We start from the raw sequence: 19754 nt of genomic DNA, 5'->3' as shown, positions 1-19754 counted from the left end.
TGGTACCTCTGGTACATCTGGTACATAGGCTGGCATGTGACTTGGGTCCCACTTAGCTGATGCTAGGTGAGATGGAAAAAGGAGACAACCATGAGCTATTCAAAGAATTACTGGGGTTCAAGCTATTGCTTTATTGTTAGGTCCAGGATCAAGTCCTCTTGCTTTCTAGCTCTTGGATAATACAGGCCCATCCCTCAACATGAATCAGGCAAGCCATCATTCTAGCTCAGTGGTTCTCAAAGTAGGACCACAAATCCCCCGAGAAACTGTTTGCAGGATCTCCAGTAAAAGGAAGATTATCTTCCCATAATCCACATTCATTGGTGAATAAACAGTTACATAATAAAAGTTTAGTAAGATAACTAAAGTTGTAAGAAACAGGAAGGAGTGGTGAGAGCTTCAAGAGAGGTTTCCAGATGCTGCTCACCTAACAATTTTTTTGTGTGTAAAATTTTTCCATGTTGATTTCAGGGGGAAACAAAACAAAATTTTATTATTGAATTTATTGGAAATTAGCATACATTATAAAGGAGAGAAGATTTGAACAACCAGTTTTGAGCACTTGCAAATGGCTTGAAGGAACTTGAATTCAACTATTCTGAGTGTTTATGTCTCTCTATTTCAAATTTTAAGTTCTTCTAAGTGAGAACTGCATGGAATCTGGCTGAATCTGATGTCTTCCCCTCATCAGTCAGCAGTAACCCACCTCGGGGGTTACATTTCCGAGAAAAGGGATGTCATTGTGGGCCAGGTGGCTCTCATGAGAGGAATCCAGGGTGGCTTACAAACCTCCTATACGGGAGACAAAGAAGCATTTCCACTGGGCTACCAGGGGCATTCACATACATTTCGAGACAGGCAATTTTGCTGAAAGTGTTTCAGATTGTAGTACCTTGGAGGAAATCCCTTCAGCTGCAGATATCTGTGTTGAACAGAGGAACAGAGTAGCTGAGAAATTTTGCAAATACTTATTGATCACCAATTATGAGCTGGGCACTCTTTTGGGTATATGCTATACATTGGTGGGGAAAAAATAGAGTTCCTAGCTTTTGTAGGTCTTATATTCAGAGAAGTAGAATTATACCATTTGTAGTTAGCCAAAGGTCTTGAGAGCTTCCAAGTGTTTATTTGAGGAAGGACCTTGTTGAGCAACAATCAAAACAAATAATTGCCTCATTCCAGGAACTCATCAGCAAGTCCTATCAATTTTAGCTTCTAACAAGTTCTCCATCTCCACTACCTCCCTGAATCTGAGCTACCAACAATTCTCAACTCAGCTTCTCCATAATCCTTTCAACTGGTCTTAACAAGTCCTCTATAAATTTCCATTGTTCACTGTCTACACGCAGCCTGAGCCACTTTGTTTTAATCAAAATGAAAACCTGATTAGGTCTACACTGAACTGCTCTTCAGTGGTTTCCCATTGCTCTTAGGATAAAGACCAAATGACTGAATAGCATAGAAGAACTTTTGCAGTCCAGACCCTGCTTAGCTTGCCAGCCTCATGCTACACCACTATCTCTGGTTCTCTGGGTTGTATTCATGTCACTGCAGGACCCTTTCTTCTGCCTAGGATCCTTCTTCCTCTCTTCATATATTAAACACTATTCAACTTTTCATATAGTCAATTGCTTCTCAGCCAAGTTGGGAAATATATCCTAATCTTTTTCATCCCCTACCCCTCTCTCCCTAATTACTTGCTACCACAGAATAGGAACGGTTTATAATTATCCATTTACTAAGTGATCATTGGGGTTGCATTGGTCTCTGCTACTGGGCTGTGAGTTCCCTGAAAGTAAGGAATTTGACTGTTTTCCCTTGCCATGGAATTTCTAATGCTCAGAAAAAGACTTGAGCACCATATGATGAAGGGAATAGGTGAATGAATGAAAAGGAAATAAGTTGTCCCTATGAGAAACAATGCAATTATCCATTCCAAAAATTGCTACTATTTCTTTCTAAAAGGAAGTGAATAGAATTCTAGAGACCTGAATTATTGGCACATTCCCCAGTGATAGCTGGGTACTTTCCTGGGCAGTTTATCAGACAAAAACCTGGAAACTCGGTAGGTACCCAACAAATACTCGTTGAAAGGAATTTTATACTGAATTTTGGTCTAACATCCCAAGCAAGCTTGCTGAAGTTGAGTATCTGCTGAGGGTTAAAGTTGTCTTAGGTATTGGGATATCCAAAGGACAGGGAATCCCATGATGAAAAATAAGGGGGGAGGGAATTGAGGGGGTCCTTGATTATTGTGTGAATTTACCACATTGTGTGTTGAGAGCTGAGAATCTGTGAGGGGAAGACTGGGAGGGGTGTGTGTGTGGTGGAATCTTAATGAGGACAAATGTAGCACTATTTTGAGGGGCTTTTCTTCCCAGGTGGATGATGGGGAAAAGGAGATGTCAGAGTCTAAGGCTCAGTGGCCTCAGCAAATCATTGGACATATCAGCCTCAGGATGCTGGTCTATAAAATGGGGGCTAAAACTAGGCACTATTTTGAGGATTAAGTAGATGATGTGAAATTGAATGTTCGAAACTATTTAGATGTTATCTTCTTTAAGATTTTAAAGGTTTAAAATCTTTAGATTCACTGTCTACTCTGTTGGAAGAATTTTCTGCCACTCTAGTGAGGTCCACAGTCATCTCAGACCCAGGGCTCCACAGTTCTCAGAGCAAAGGGGCCTGGTCTTTCCACGCACCTGCCTTTGGTTGCCCTGGGCTGTCTCCTCATCTCCATTTAGCATTTTGATTTGTGTAGCTTTGCTGAGAATCTCTATTGCAGCATGTTGACTTATCACTCATCCCAATAAGTTCCCATTCTCTCTCCTCCTGACAGCCTTGCCTAATGTACTTATTCATTCAATTTAAATAAATCGAACATGGGCCTATGACAGCCGATAAGTGAGTCACACAAGAACAAACAGAAGAGAAAGCTCTGCAAATAGTCAAATGTCAAGTAAGAATGGAAAACTGTCCCCACAGCTTCAATGAACCTCGGATGTCTAATATTTATGGCCAATTGATGTCATTAGAAAGTAAATAAGCCCTCTTATGCTGCATTACATAAGATTAACTGCAAGCAATGGAGTTTAAATAGCACAGATAAGTGCAGATGGAAATAAACCTGTTTAAAGCTAGAAATATTTGATGGGCCTCCTTGCTGCTTTTAAGATAATTGATCTGTATATCTGTATTGAATCTCACCATAAAAGCTTTGAAGAGACTTGTGGCAAAGCTTGTTGAGACCCAAATCACATTTCTCTGGGGCCACCCAGTCAGGGTTAGAACCTCTACAAAGAGTAACTCCAGACCTGGGAACTGCAATATACAGTAGGCCCCTGTCCCAGTTTTCTTGATAGACTAAATGACCAGGGAGACAGGGGTTGAAATCTGACACCTTCAGAGCTAAAGAACATTATGGTTTAGCTTGGAATAGAAAAAAATGGGGTCAGCAGGAGGAGTAAGTCCCTCTCTTCAAATGCCTTAAGTCCTTAATGTTATCCATAGGCTCTTGCAAACTTTGACTTTAAGCCAAAAGAGGGAAACCAGTTCCTCAACATGGTCCTTTTAACATAGACTGGGATTATTTTCCCCTCATCATCCTTATAATGAAATGACATTGAATAAAACCTTATTCAAGGATCTCTTGTGTGCTCTCAAAAATTATTTTTTCCCTTTTTTTAACTTCTAAGTTCTTGATAAAATTTCCTATTGTCTATGACTAATATGAAGCTCACATCACTTATTTATGAAGCTCATCACACCAGTTATACCAGTGTGTCTCGTGTCCATACGTCCACTGATCACCATCGAGTAGACATTCAATACAATATATTGTGTCAATGTCCAATCACTACTACACTTTGTAAACTGTTACTTTCTATTTTGCACTTGATGAGGTCAGAAAACAGCACCTGTCTGCACAAAACCTGTTGAGCAGTGTGATTTAGAACTATGCTATCTGTCCTGAAGTGGTTGGGGGGGGGCAATTAGGACAGAAGTACAAGACACCTGTTTTATCCCCATAGGACAAAGGATCTCTCAGCAATTGTAGCAGATACAAATCTCAGAAACTCAGACATCTAAGACATTTAGTTTTGAAAACATTTTAATGACAACATTTAATTCTGATACCATGTTGCTTGGTTGGTCTCAGTCCATTTGGAATCTTCCAGACCTACTTTTCCCTGGACAGTGTAGAAATTATGGAGGATTTATAGAGGACAGAGGCTAGAGTGGGGCTGGGGTTGGGAGGGCACTGCCGATTGCCATTATCAGTCCATATTGACATATGTTAAAATGCCTCATTGCCATTTGGCTTTTGGTCCAGGCAACAATCTTCCAAGTCATCCTTGTTTTCACCTCTGGCCTCCTCACATCTCCTTCCTCCCCACGTCAAGTTCATGCCACCAGTGGTTGGATGGAGAATACCCCACTGAGAAGCTTTGTGAGACTCAGGTCTGCCTGCATCCTGTACCCCCATGCATGGGTGGGAGTTGGTGAGGTCTTCAGGACTTTGCTGGGTCTTTTGACTGTATTGAGGGGTGGAGAGAGTTGGGGTGGGGTTGGGAATAGGTGAATTGATGCCCTTACTCTATTCTGCAAGGCCCTATCATCATTCTTCAGGATTAGCCTGGTAGGAGTCCCTTCTTGGGAACTCTTCAGCATCTAGATTTTTTTTTTTCCTTTTGAACTCGCAGCTTTCTTCCTCTCAATTTAAGAAAATGTAGTATTATTTTTGTTTGATGGGGCTAATGTGGCTTCAGTTCATGTTGTAGTCTTTTAAATCTTCGCCTCATGACTTAGACATAGGCTTTTAAAATTTAAAAGTCTTTTGTGCATCATTTCTTTCCTGAGGCAAAGGGATAAAAAAGTGCAGCTGCTCTCTGAAAGGGGGAAAGAAACAGGAATTCCTGGGAATGTAAACCACATCAGACAATACAGTCATGCACGGCTTTGGTCAAGGTGGACCACAGAGATCACAGTGTTCCCAAGAAGCAATACCATGTAGCCTAGGTATGAAGTATGCTTTCCCATGTAGGTTTGTGTAATTACACACTACGTGATGTTTGTACAACAGCAACATCACCTGCCAACTTATTTCTCAAAATATCCCCATTGCTAAGCAATACATAACCATATATTGAAATGTTATTTCACAATATCGTCAAAAGTTAAGAACAGACTGGGTTGCTTGCTGAGTAACAAACTCCCCATCCCTAAAGTCTTTTGAGCAGTAGCTGGACAATCCTTGCTGCAGAGGAGAATTTGGTATGAGATGATAAGGAAGAGGTTCTAGAATTCTATGACTTTGAAGTGACACATATGGGGAAGCCAAGGGAAGAAACCACAGAAGTTCCATCCAAATACACTTGACCTTGTGAAGAACCAGTGATGGTGAAGGGATGGCTGAAAGCCTGACTGGTGTCTGATCTCTTTCAAAGGGCTCATTTCACTTATGCATCCAACTTACCTGTGTTTTACTTCCTTCAAGTTAGGGATTCCCAGTGAGGGTGGATTTAGGAGTGTTGGTATAATTGTGTTCTGCTCCCCAACCTGTAACTGGCACTCAGCCAGTGTTAACTGGAACAGAGTACCCCCATTTCTTTTTGTAGAGACACCGGTGATAGAAGAGTCATCCTGATAGTATCATCTGTATCACTCATGTATCACTTAGAAAGATCAATAGCAGAAACTGCTTTGTATGACTTCTATAAATAGCAGAGCCTACCCCTTTTTTACAGAGTACAGAATAACTACAAGATGTGTCTCCACAAATGAGATGGATCTGAAATTATGGAAATAATTTCTTTTGTGACTTGTAGGAGTTTCACTGGCTGGAAATGGTACTATACACTTATTAAGACAGACAGATACTGTCTTCTCTTTGGTTATGAATCTACCTTCCTGTTTCAGTTCGCTTGTATTTGAAGATTAAATCAGTAGAATTTCTCCTTTCCTTATCACCTTCTCTCCGCCCTGATACAGAGGTGAGGCGAGGGGTAACTGTGTTCCTCACATGCTCTCTCTGCAGAATCTACTGGAAAACAGGTGTGTCCTTTGCAGGGAATCAACTAGAATGCCTATGAAAACTAGAAGTTTCTAGACCTTGTGCCTAAAATTCTGATTCACTAGCCATTATTTTGGGCCCTAGGTGGTTGTAATATGCTGCCAAGTCTGGGAACCATTATTCTTTGAGACTTTGAGGAGTCTCATCAGGAATCATTTCTTTACCCCAGAAGCACCATTTTCAGCATAGAAAATGCTGGGATATTTACATCATGTGAAATATGTAAATAACATTGCCTTAGATTAGGTGCCCTGACCAGATCCAGATGAGGATATTTACGTGACTGGTGGGTCACTGTCCTCATTGTTGACCTGAAAGTCAGCCCATTGTTTGGGGGAAACATTTTTACCCACACTGGGAGTTCTTGGAAGGAGATGGGAATAGATAAAATGGGACCGGGCTCTGGGGAGATCTGTTTTGGTGTTTTAAATCCAGAGGTGCCCAGCATTCTCTGGACAAATTCTTGCAGATCGTGTAGTCTGACTACTCCAATTATCTAGTGACGATTTCAGACTATTGAGATTTTAAGTATATGAGAAATATGTTGGGGTATTTCTCTTTTGAAGTTTCCTCCCAGGTAATTAAAATGCTTTGAGATGCAGTTGGAAAGGCCCGTGCATGTTCGGGTGTCCTGGGTGTCTTCAGATGTTTTCTGGTTGGATAATAGCTGCCTGAAGGCTGCTGGGGTCTCTCCCTGTTTCTGAGACGCTTGAGCTTTCAGTCTTTGGGTATCTTGGGCCATCCATCCATTGAAGTAAGGTTTTAATAATCATTCCACAAACACGTTGGCACAATTGTCGCCTGGTTATATGCATGTTCCTGGGAAGGTATAGCCCCATGCAGAGAGGTGGAGTTCTGAGAAGAGCCGGGGCTTTGGGATGGAGGGAACTGCGTGTAAGTGCATGCTGGAGGAGCCGGGGCTTAGCGGTGCAGGCGGTAACCACAGACAACTGTTGAAGCCCCACCTTGTCCCTTGCACCATTCTTGGCATGCCCACTGGGCACCATCTGCAGACCAAGAACATGCCAAGGCAGTGTTGCTACCGCTATTTCCATCATGGAAACATTTCTTTGATCTTCCAATGTTGCTTTCAAGATGATTAATCTCAGCATGGCTGTGTGTTTAGGCTCTCCATAAAGGCAGGTGCATGTGTCTGCGCGCCGCTCTGTCAGGACTGCTAATGTAAGCGTCTGTTTTACAGCCCAAGTGACAGCTGTATTGTTCTGGCAGGGTTACAGCTCTGACATGTGGAATCAATCTTTTTAACCTGTCAATTAATCAGCGGGCAGCTGTCAGCCCAGCTGAAAGGCCTGAAGGACAGTGCCCTTTCAATGGATTATACTGGGGGCATGGTGAAGTAAAATTGAACACTTCAAGCTTCAAGGAACTCTTGTTGCATTCAAAGCCAGGCTTCACTCTTACTTAAAGGAAACAGGCTGTGGCTCCAGCGGGGGCCCCTCCCTAGGAGGTTCTATTGAGGCATATGTGTACAGAGTAGGGAACATGTTCGTGTAGTTACCTTACCAGGTTCAAGAGATCCTTACGGGAAAGCCACCAGATTCTGCCAGGTGAACCTCATCTATACCTGGTTCAGGTGGGGCTGATTCATTCCTGGCATCCACAGCAAACAGTGGATAATGGGGTGCCAGATCTTTAGGTGGATTTACAGAGTATCCCCTGAAAGGAGGTTTGTTTGTTAAACCATGTTGATTAAGCCCTTCCTGTAGATGGGGCATTGCCCTGAGTCCTCAGAGAGACCATAGAGCAGAATAAAACAGACTTCTCTCCCCTCATCACCTTATATAGCAATTGGGGAGAGACAGGTGGAGGGCTGCGTGAAAGGATAACTAATAATTGTATCCTTTATAGACAATTATTATTTGTTAAATACTTGAATAAACATGAGCTAGCATATGCTAATGGACAATGAGGTGTTACTAAAATAAAGTTCGAAACAGTTTAAGAGAGGAAAAGGTGCAGAGAAAATGAGCTGCCGGTGAGGATTTCTCAAAGAGAGGGTGACAAACCACGCTTAGAGCCCACACTGTGTTTTTCTTTCCTGCTGTTCTTGCTTTCCATGGCATAGCTAACTCTCTCCATTCCTCCATTCCTTTCTTACTTCCACAAATATTTATTTAGCACCTAATTTTTGCAAAGCCTGGTGCAAGGTGCTGTGGGGAATATAAAGATAATTCAGACAAAGTTTCCTTTAACAGAAGAACATCAAGGCCCCTGTCACTCTCAGTGCTGGGGAAAGGAAGGCCTCTCTCCTTCCTTCCCTCCCCTCACCCCCACAGACCCCAGTGAGTTCAGACATCAACAAGACTGGGACTTGCTCAATTTTAATTTCTTGTTGGGACCAATTATCTTGCCATATACATGTGTGCATATATTTTTATATATGTATGCACATGCACCACACACACACACACATATTTACCTCTCATGGATCCTGAAGTAAAGACTAGATTCCCTTTGCTTATGTGACAGGAGTTTACTCAGTTTACAGGTTGTAGGATAAGGAAATATGTCAGGCTTTTCTGCTCTCCCGCCATTAGGACAGATGATGGATCCTTACGGTCCTGAATGCATGCCTGATGGTGGGCACCTGGAGTAGGGTGTGGGCATAGGTAGATGGGATTCACCTGGGTTGAGATGGTGCTTTTAAAGGCAGTGTCATGGGGATGGCAGCAGAAGCTGAAAGAGAAGACGAGAGAGAAGCAAGAAAAGCAGAAACTGAGAGAAGGCTGGAGAGCCCATAGAGTGAAGACCTGCCAGCCTCCCAGCCCCCCATAGAGTGAAGCCCTGCCAGCCTCCCAGCCCCCCAGTACCCCTGCCTGCCATGTACCTGGTAATCCCAATAAAAACCTGCAAAACCACTGAGGACTCTGACTCCTCCTTTACCCGGTCTGCTGGATCATAGGAAACCTGCACTGTGCCCTGTTCCTGCCCTTACACAGGTACACTAATGGACCCCATTGTCAGATCCTTCATCCAATAATGCATATGGTTCCTATTTAAGCCAATGTGCTGTCTAACCTATGGTCAAACAGGTCTGGGGGGTTGTACTTTCTAATTGTATTAACTTGAGTATTTTCTTTATCTGTAACTAGGATTCTTCTCTAAGAAGTAGATATTGATGTTCAGCTGTAAAGTGTTACTGGGAAAATTGACTGAGATGATGACTGCAAAATATCTGTTGACACAATAGACACTCAATGAGTGATGAGTTTTGAAGAGAGAAAAATGGCCAACTTCGTCAGTATCCACTCTAGTTCCTCTTCTCCTGACTGCTCGGTAATAAAAGTAAGTTCTGAGTAGTTGTTCAGTAATACTTTGAAATTGTATGAGTGGCTAGTGACTGCAATCTCTATTTGGGTGCAATCTCTCTAGGACTCCAAGAGCATCTAGAGTGGGCTCCAACTGCAGGCATGTTCTGGCTGTAGGTCAGGCTGCTGTTGATTGACTTAAATATTCTACTGGGGCTATTGTAGATTGTTGGGATAAGAGCAAAGCAACCACAGAATACCCAAGCCAATACAGAGAAGAGAGTTTAGATCTCAGTAAACACCATGCCAGGAACATGATCAGCCGTCTTTCCTCCCTCTGCCACATGGTGTTCAGCATCTGCTCCAAGCAAACACACCCACGCCTGTTGAGACTGGCATCTGAAAGCTGTATTTTTGGTAGGATGCATGTCTGCACAGTCCAGTGAGAGCAGAACTGGGAAAAAACCTGGTACCTAATAGGGAAGCTTATCTTTGATCTTGAATTGCAAAAATGGGGGTTATTTCCAGAGCAGTATAGCATTAACTCATTTTGACAAAATGATCGCTATAGAGTGTGATGGAGTTTTTCATCAGAAAGACAAACAGCCAATGATGCTTCTTGTCTCCTCTTGCAGAGTGGGGTGGAGGAGGGAATGCCTTCCCTTTCAGAATGTCTGATTGGCTTTGCTGGGTGCATTGTTGATCTGCTCAGTAAAGGCCAGGTTTTCACATTTCTCAATTATCCCATAGACTTTAGTAGTATACTACAGGTATAGGTATGCTCTAAGTCTACAGTATTGTCTTCCTAAAGACTCCCTTGGTCGGTAGATACATGTGCTCATGAGGAGGAATAATAGTTACTGTCAAGGCAGTTATTAGAGACAACATGGTATGTTAGCAGAACATTGGGTCTAAATCCTGACTGTTAATTCTACAACCTTAAGCAGATATTAATACTTTCTGAGTCTCAATTTACTCATTTGTAAAACTTGGAATTAAAGAGTTGGTATGAGGGTAAAATGAGATAATGCATAAAAATATTTTGCAAATCTTGAACTGATCATATCAGTGGAGTAACTAATTTTATTGTGCCATCAGCTCTATTGCTGTGGAATTAGAGACGCTTCTCTGAAATGAAACAACTTTGCTATTTGGACCAAGTTTGTATAAAACCACTTGCTCGGTAATAAGGGATTTAATGAGAGTAAACTTTTAGGCAATATTAAGTCTTTTCTTAAAATATTTTTTTGGTGACTTGAGGGGATTAAAATGGTTCTCTTTAAACAAATTGGAAATTAAAAATGTTTAAGAAAGAGTTGAAGAAGTTTTTGGAGGTAAAGAGAAATGAGATGAGAGTGGTGGTGGTAGGAGAGAGACAGAGAGAGAGTGAGAGAGAGAGAGAGAGAGAGAGAGAGAGAGAGAGAGAGATCTGAGGTTTTATGAGGCAGCTTGCAGAGCAGTCTCTGCAGGGAGGATGTGGTATCTTCTTTCATAACAATGTGCCTTCATACTATTTTAACCTCTAGCCTTAATGCCATTCTTAAAATTTGAATTAAACCACATGAATGAATTGTTACTTCCACAGCCCATTCAACAAATAGAGAAGATATTACAAGTACTTGTCTTTGTCAAATGCTGAATGTCCTGTTAGGTGCTAGATTATAAAAAGTAAATCTGATAGAGTTATGTCCTCAGAGAGCTCACAGGCCCATGAGAGCCCATGTCCATGCACACACATTATTTTGATAAAGTAGGATATTTGTGCAGCGATAGATGTTTGCAGAGTACATAGTGCAGAGGTACAATGCATTTGACCTAGGAGTGGAGAGGAAGTGGTGACTGGGAAGGTTTTTGGAGAAAGGACAAGACATTCATCAGGTGAGCAGTTACCTTCCAGGAAAATGGTTGGAAATATCTGAAAGAAACATGATTTGATAAAATTGGACAATCTAACGACCTTATTACAAAAAGAAACAAGAAGAATTAAGACCCATTTTAGTTATTCTGTAAACCATAGCTATGATCCCCAAACTTTGAGTTTCCCAAACTCATGTGTGTGAGACTTTCAAGGGATCTTCTTTGTGTTTGTGACTCTGTTGAGATGACTGGCTGGTCATTGACTGAAAATAGACAAAGAGTTTAAAATGGAAGGAGCAAAATCTGGTTGAGACTAATATAACTCCCTACTCTAAAAACCCATGCTCAAATCAACCTTCTCAAAATGCAGCCTCAGTCTGACTAGGAGGCATTTTGATTTCAATTAAGTCTTCCAGGTCAAAAGAAATAAAGCAAAACCATGACCAAAAAACTGAACACCCAAAATGAAGTGTATTTTCTGGGAATCGATGCCTTTCTAGCCCGGGGCAGGTCGTTTCATACCAAATGAGACTCTGTTTCCCGCTGTGCACTAAGAAAGGGAGCTGAAGTTTGTGATGAAAAATGACATGTCTGCACCCAATAATGAGCCCATGAGTCCCACATTGCTGTACCAGTTGTGGAAAACTGGGCAATATTCTCCACCTGACCTTCTCCAAATCCGCTGCTCAAAAAAAAAGTTAAATAACAATGGTGACAATAGGCTCCCCAGACTAAAATAATCTTGGAAAGTTAAATGAATGGGCTCTCTTCCCTCTCTCCTTCCCTCCCTCCCTGCTTCCCTGCCTCCCTCCCTCCCTGCTTCCCTCTCCTCTATTTCCCTCCTTCTTCTTTCTAGCTATCCTACCTTTTCTCTTTCTCTTTCTTTCTTTGAATCATACTAATGATTATGCTCCTACTTGCACAGTGAAACCAAACTTTTTAGTGAAAGGGATTCATGGTGGTGGCAGGAATAGGCCTCTTGCTGGAAAAGCCTCTACTTCTGTGAATCCTGCTCTATACTGCCATCTCCTTGGTGCTCTGGCAAATCAAATGACTGATTTGACATATAGAGTCTAAATAATCTCCTCTCTCTCTTCCTGCTTTCTTGTTATTTATTTATTTATTTTTAAAAGATTTCTTTCTTTATTTATATAAGCACTGGGTATAGTCAGAAGCGCAGGATGGTGAGAGGATTCACCAGAGACAGAGCGGGGACCAGAACAGGCAGACTGACGAAACACACTGCTGAGGGGAGCAGCGGGCCTGGCAGGAGAGGTCTGTGAGCCACGCGGGACCCTCGCCAGTGGCCGGGGATCGAACTGGCGCTGCAGAGGCTGCTGGCAGCTTCGCAGTCCAGCACTCAACTGCTGCGCCACCAGGTGAGGCCCTTTCTTGTTATTCTTTTTCCTTTCACTTTCCTTTGTTTTTATTTTATTTTACGTTTCTTCTTTTTATAAGCTCAGGCGCCTAATACTGAATAATACTCTTCCTTGTGCAACTCAACACCCTGGTATTTATTGTGTCAATCTGTATTGAAAGGTACATAGAGAAACTTGCACAGATTATGAAGATTCAGCATAATGAAGCTTTTTGGAGGTCGTGAACTTATCCAGCACCCAGTGAAGAAACAATATGATCTGGACTCAGGAAGACCCTTTGTGCTCCTTCCAGTCATATCCCTTTTCCTGCCAAGAGTAACTGCTATTTTGGAATTCAACACCATAAATTAAATTTGCCACACATGGAATTTTACATTATGTTATATTACCTGTTTCTTTTATATGTGTAAGATTATATTTGTAAAAGTAATGAACATTATGTTTATAAGATAGCATTCAATTGTTTAAATAAATCAAAATGTATTCATTCTACTCTTGGTGAATATTTGGGTTGTTTCTAGTTCAGGGTGACTATAAACGGGGCTGCTGTGAACATCCTTCTGTTCAGAGTCTTATAGCGGCATGCCTGTGTATATGCATTTACATATAGATGCCTGTCTATTGAATACATACCTGAGTGAATTGTTGGGCTGTAGACTATATCTGTGTTCAGCTTTAGTTAATATTGCTCCAGTGTTCCCAAAGTGGTGTATGGTCAACAATGCATGAGAATTGTGGTGTCTTGTAGTAGTTGACATTGCTAGTCTTTATCATTTTATTTTACTTTTTATTTTATTTATTTTTTTTAAAGATTTATTTATTTATACAAGAACTGGGGTACAGGCCAGATGTGCGGGAGGGTGAGAAGATTCACCAGAGACAGAGTGGGGAACAGAAGAGGCAGACTCACTGAAATACACAGCTGAGGGGAGTAGTGGGCAAGACAGGAGAGGTCTGCTGTGCCATGTGGGTTTCTCCCCAGCCGTCCAGGATCGAACCTGCGCTACAGAGCCTGCAGACAGCTTCACAGTGCAGCGCTTAACCACCTGTGCCACCAGGGAGGCCCTAGTCTTTATCATTTTAACTTTCCTAGTTATCCACTGTGGGAGTGCCCTTGGCCCCTCCCTGCTCTATTCACCTAGAATGGAGTCAATTCTTGCTTTAAAAAAAATCTGTCAATATTATTGCATGTGCCTATAGTTAATTGCTTTTAACCAATTCATAGTATTCCAGAGTATGTAGGCATTCATCATACCTATCCATTTCCCCAGTGGTAGATTCTTTTAGTTGTCACCAATTCCCTGGTACTTCAGTCAATTATAGTAAAATGCTTATAAGTTGCCGATTTTTTAGAGACAGCACTTAGTAAAAAAGTACAATAAAATCACTGGATGAATTAAAGAACTACATATCATTATCATTTTTTTTTTCTTTTTTCTAAGTACTGTCATTTGCTTTTCTATACTGGATACACCGGTGTATGTGTCCACTAACACCACACGAGGGCTTGTGTTTCTCCATATATTTCCAACATTTATCATCTTATACTAAAATTGTGGACATTTGGGTGATCAAGAAATGATATCTAACTGACATTTAGATTTACAGTTATTTAATTGCTAATAAAGTTGAAAACTCCTTACATGTTAGCTATTTAGATTTCCTCTTCTGTGAATTGCCTACTTATATCATTTTCCATTGTTATATTTGGTTATTTTTCTTGTTTACTTGTGAAAGTGGCTTTTACATTCTAGACAATAATCCATTTGTTAGTTTTAAACATTGAAAACAGCTTTATCTTATTTTCTACCCATTTGTTATTTGTCTATAGTATTCATGGAATGGCTATACTGCACTAGAATCCACAAAATATTTTTACGTTATGATTTGTGTTTGAATTCTTATTTAAGAAGTTCTTCTTCATCCTCTATCCCAAATACATTCTCTTACATTTTAAAATTATGTTAGTTATTTCAATTTTAGGTATTTAATTCATCCAGAGATTTTATTGCATATAAGATAAATCAGGGATATAACTAACAGCCCCTCTCCCTTACAAAGTGATTTCCAAATAACACATATTTTATTTCAAAACAAGTTTTCCCACTGTTAGATGCTGGCATTCTATTATATATCATGTTTCCATATGTGCATAAACATATGTTTGAGCTCCTTATTGTTTTCCAGAGTTATATTTGCCTTTTCCTTCTGTTACCACCTATTGACCTTACTTTTTGTTATAAAAATTGACATAGCTACCTATGAGCCCTTATTCTTTCTTAGAGAGTTAAGTTTGTTCATTTCCTTAAAAAAATGCTGAAATATTATTTCAAATTGTTCTGAATTTGCACATCATTTTGGTTAAGATTAGCATCTTTATAATATTAAATCACTATTTTTAAAAAAGATTTATTTATTTATTTATTTGTTTGTTTATTTATTTATTTATACAAGCACTGGGTACAGTCAAAAGTGCGGGAGGGTGAGAGAATTCACCAGAGCCAGAGCGGGGAGCAGAGCAGGTAGAAGGACCGAAGTACACTGCTGAGGGGAGCAGCGGGCGGCAGGAGAGGTCTGCGCGCCATGTGGGACCCTCCTCCGGTGGCCGGGGAGCAGCTGGGGATTGAACCGGCGCTGCAGAGGCCGTGGACAGCTTTGCAACCCAGCGTTCAACTGCTGTGCCACCGGGGAGGCCCTATTAAATCACTTTATTCATGTGAAATGGTATACTGCCAACTTTTCTTGTTTTGTCAATAGTGTCCTATCTCCTTTAATCGAGTGTTAAGTTTTTCTCTGAGATTTTCTGTGTTTTTTGTTAGTTTAAATCCTAGTTATATTGTTATCTCCTTTGCTGCTGGAGTTCTTTTACTATTTAATATTTAATACTGTCATAGCTAGTCTTAGAAAATAAGAGAGAATAGGATAGAAAGGTAAAAACTACTTTTCTCTTCAGAGAATTAGCTCATTAGTCGCTAATCAAAGATTAAATCAGGTGAGGTGGAATGTCCAGAGTAGAGTGAAGTGAGGGTTTCCTCTGGCCCTGCAACTGTGGATGAGTCTGGAAAACAGTATTAATTCAAAATCAAGTTTTCAGATTATCTTATTTGATTAATAAAAATATTAAGAGATAAAGTGGAATTCATACCTTCAAGATGGCATGATATGTTGTTCTAAATATTTTTTTTTTAGCTTTCGTCCATGTTCAAATAATATTTAGCTTGTTAAGACTTGTATGACTCTGGGTGTTTTTCTTTTGTTACTCTTCTGTTCTTTGGGTAAAGTGGAGTGTGTGATCTGCTTCTGTAGGCCCTTTCCCCACTCTGTTATAGTTTCTCAGACTTTGAAAACAAACTCCCCCTCCACACTAACCCATTTCCTCATCCATTGGGTTTCTCTCTCTCTCTCTCTCTCTCTCTATCTATCTCTCTCTCTCTCTCTGTATGTGTATATATATATATATGTGTGTGTGTGTGTGTTAGGTCTTTTCCTAGGATGCATGCCCCTTAGTACCGAAACTCTTCTTTATCCAGTTCCTCATTTATCGTTGGACCCTCACAGCAATCTCCCAGGCTGGTCATATAAGCTGTGCATATATGCTGATGAAGTTCAGCTAGAGTTCCTCTATGAGTTTTGGTCTTCCCTTTCTAGGATCCATTTTGCAGGACACCTTCCGCCCATTGCACACGGACTAAACCAGGTACCTCCTCCCCTTCTTACTGGTTTCACCAGAGAAGGGAAATTTCAGGAAGCTACTCCGAGAAGCGCACACTACTCCTCTAGTCAATGTTCACTGGTGCTACATTCTCATTTGTTTGATGACAGCAGGGGCAGCACTATGAGGGGAAGAGCTTGTGTGTGATGGGAGAGGGGGAAGTGAGGTGCTGAGGGAAGGGATGTGAGCACCATAAATCGATGACTTGAGTTCTCTGCTTAGATTCTACATAGAGGTGATGTAGTGGGAATAATGAGAGTAGTGTCTAAACACCTACCTGATTTTGCTGCCTTTTAGTCCAAACATGGGGTCTAGCACAGTTCTTGCATTGTCTTTCAAACCTCCTCACCCTTTTGTGAATGGTTTACAAACCCTTTGCAGTGCGTTAGCAAGTTACTGGATGTGTTTGGAACTTCATTGCTGAATGCAAACCCCACTCAGGCTAGAATGGGGTCAGGCAGGGAGAGTGCACCTTAAACTGTTCTGATCATCGGCAACTCTTAGCTCACTAGCACCTCTGAGGGTGGTTCAAATATTCTCCCTTAGACATGGAAATATTCCAACTACTAGGGATGGTGGCTTTAAGAAGAAGTGAAGCCGAAATTTTACCCCAGAGAGAGAGAACAGGCAAAAGGGACCACTATAAAATAGTGTGTGAGAGAGCCCTCTTGGGACCTGTGACTCAGAGCTGCAAGACTGGAGAGGTTGCTCTGGAAAGGACTCCAGCATTTTCCATGGCTTGAGTAGCCACCTACAAATGTAACAAGTATGAGGTTCCTGTTCAGATCAAATCAGTCTTATTTGATGAGAGAAGTGGTGGCTAGCAAGTATTACTCATGAGTATCCTAAATAGAACATACAAGCAAACTTGTGTGTCCTTGAACAAGTTACTTTTCTATGCCTCAGGGCTCTCATCTGTAAGTTGGAGAGAATAATAATGTTTGCCTTATATGATTATTCTGAGGATAAAACAATTCAATTACTAGAGCAACTCCTGATGGACATGCCTTTTATTTGTTTCTTAAAACACTAATCTAAACTTCATAAGGTCACGTTGAAGTATCTTAAACATTGAGGCTGGGAAAGGCTAAATGACTCACAAGGCCGATAAGTAGAATGAACAGCTGGGATGTGGACTTGGGTGCCAAGTCTCAGCTCTTTCCACCTTGCTGCACATCTGGACTCATGATTTGGGTGACTTCCAGTGGAAGCTGAAACTATATCTCCACTTCTAGGGCATTTCTCCCTCTCTGGAACCTCACCCTGAGCCCCATCTCAGAACATCCTGGTCAGGCCAACGGTGAGGAAGGGGCATTTCTAGAGCTACTAGAAATAGGTTTTTAGCAAGGCCAAAGCTCTGGAAGTAAGTACTGCTACAGCAGCAGTAAGTAAGCACTGCTACAGCAGCAACAGAAAAAAAAAAAAAAAAGCAGCCCCTAAACTGAGTACCAGGAGGGTAAAGCATGGGGAGAAGGAGATGGATACCAGCTTGCGATGCATGACCTTAAAAACTGCAATGTCGCCCAGTCCCCACGGCCTGATGTGCTGCAATATTAGTGGAATAGCCACTAATTTGATTCACCGGAGAGATGTGATCCTACCTACGAAGCTTTCTCCAACCGGAATCTCTTATTTATAGAGAGTAGATGGAGTCTTTGACATTTTTTTCAACTGTGTAAGAACCCCAATTTCTCTTTTCCACTTGGTCCCTAGTGATCAAGGTCCCAATGGCAAAGGCTCCCCCCCACTGTGCTGCCTAATCTATTAGCCTGCTAGTGCTGGCAGGAGATGAGGGGCGGGGGTCATTTATTTGATTGTCGTATCATTTATGTGGCTGTGACTTCCAATGCTATTATCTTTGTTTAGCACAAACCGAGAGCAGTTAGTGCTCCCGGTAATCTATCTCGGAATCAAAAAGCTATGGAGACAGAGACAGCCTCCTCTTCAAGCCTTTATCTCTTCCCACCATCATTTTCTCAGCTGGGAGCAGGCGGACGACCCTGCTTCCAATATGCTGCTCAATGATTTTAGATGATTGATCTTTCTAAAGTGCTTTTCCGTTTCTTGCCACACAGACTCAGATAGATTAAGCAATTATGGATTATTTCAACATCAGATGGCTCAAGACAATTAGTCAGAAGAGAAGCAAAGAAGTGGCCCTCCTGGCTTTTGGGGAGGGGAGGTTGTAGGGGCAGTTAAAGGTGGAAGCAAGCTCAGATTTATCCATTGGGATGAGAAGAGGAGGCACAGGAGCTGGGCTGAGTGGAAAAGCATGTATATTTATACAATGGCAGCGGTTAGGACTTTTTTTTATTGTACTATGACATAAAGAACCCTTAGTATCTTCAAATCAAACTAGCACTTCCAAAGAGCATTCCTTTAAGGGAGATTAGATTGCTGATGCTTCTTGGAGGAAAAAAAAAAAAAGTTGCAGTAGGGAGAGAAGAGACTGAGTAGTGCACGTAATAAAAGACAATAGATTAGATAGTCTCTGAATGGATACTGGGCTCTAAATCACTCCCTGGCCTGGCTGCTGGGGCACAGACTCCCCAGCAGGGCCTTCATGTTTTATGGTGTCGGCGGCACTCTGGGGAGTGAGTTACAGTCTTGCAGTCAGTGGGCGGCTATCTGTTATCTTACATGTAAACAGGTATTCAAATCCCAACTCCAGAACCTTCGCCTTGGCATTTAATCATCCTGGTAATCTAACCCCAGTCCCCGCCAAGGTCGCTGTTTGGATTGTGTGACTTTCAGACTCTTCTCTGGCACTGAAGGCAGGAGCAGCCGGGCTGACAGCCGCCCAACTCATCAACCGGGCTGACAGGCCCAAAAATTAACTTTGATATTTTGTGTGGAATAATTCAGTGGCAATTGGGCCAGATGATGTTCTGTAACCTAAATTCAATTTCCATCCCAGGAAAGCATCAGAAAGCTAGTCACCCTCTTGCCAAGAGCACCTAGCAATCTAGGGAGCGGCATGTGTATATATAAATACTGTGCCTCCGTCATGTCTATTAATATGCGATTGATTAATATGTGCACTGTATATTTGTTGAAGCTGTTATTGATTACTTCGGGATGATTTTCTGGGGCCCTGTCCTTTCTTCCCTCCATCAGTGCCTGTGTTTAATCCTCTCCTTTCCTGTGGTGAGGGGCAGACGGGCAGGGGAGGGGTGTTGGAGAGGGAGGGGAAGTGTAAAACATGCCATTATGCTCCTTAGCAGTTCTCAAAAAAGCCTAGGGATGAAGGGAACTGTAGCTCTAATGTTAGATTGGGGACTCAGTGATGACTTCTGTATGATCCCCCATCTTGGGCAGGGTGGTCCACTGCGAGGCGCACAGCCCGCAGAGATGGATTGGTCTGGGGTAGAGTCTCTTCCCAGGTGTGTGGCGGTGTCTGTTCACTTCATTGCTTGAAACCTCAGTTTCTCTATTTGTAAGATATGGGGAAAATCATTCTCAGG

This window comes from Talpa occidentalis, unplaced genomic scaffold, assembly GCF_014898055.3.
Source record: "Talpa occidentalis isolate TD23 unplaced genomic scaffold, MPIMG_talOcc4v2.1 talOcc4.4, whole genome shotgun sequence".
Lineage (NCBI taxonomy): Eukaryota > Metazoa > Chordata > Mammalia > Eulipotyphla > Talpidae > Talpa > Talpa occidentalis.
Note: the sequence above shows the minus strand (reverse complement) of the source record.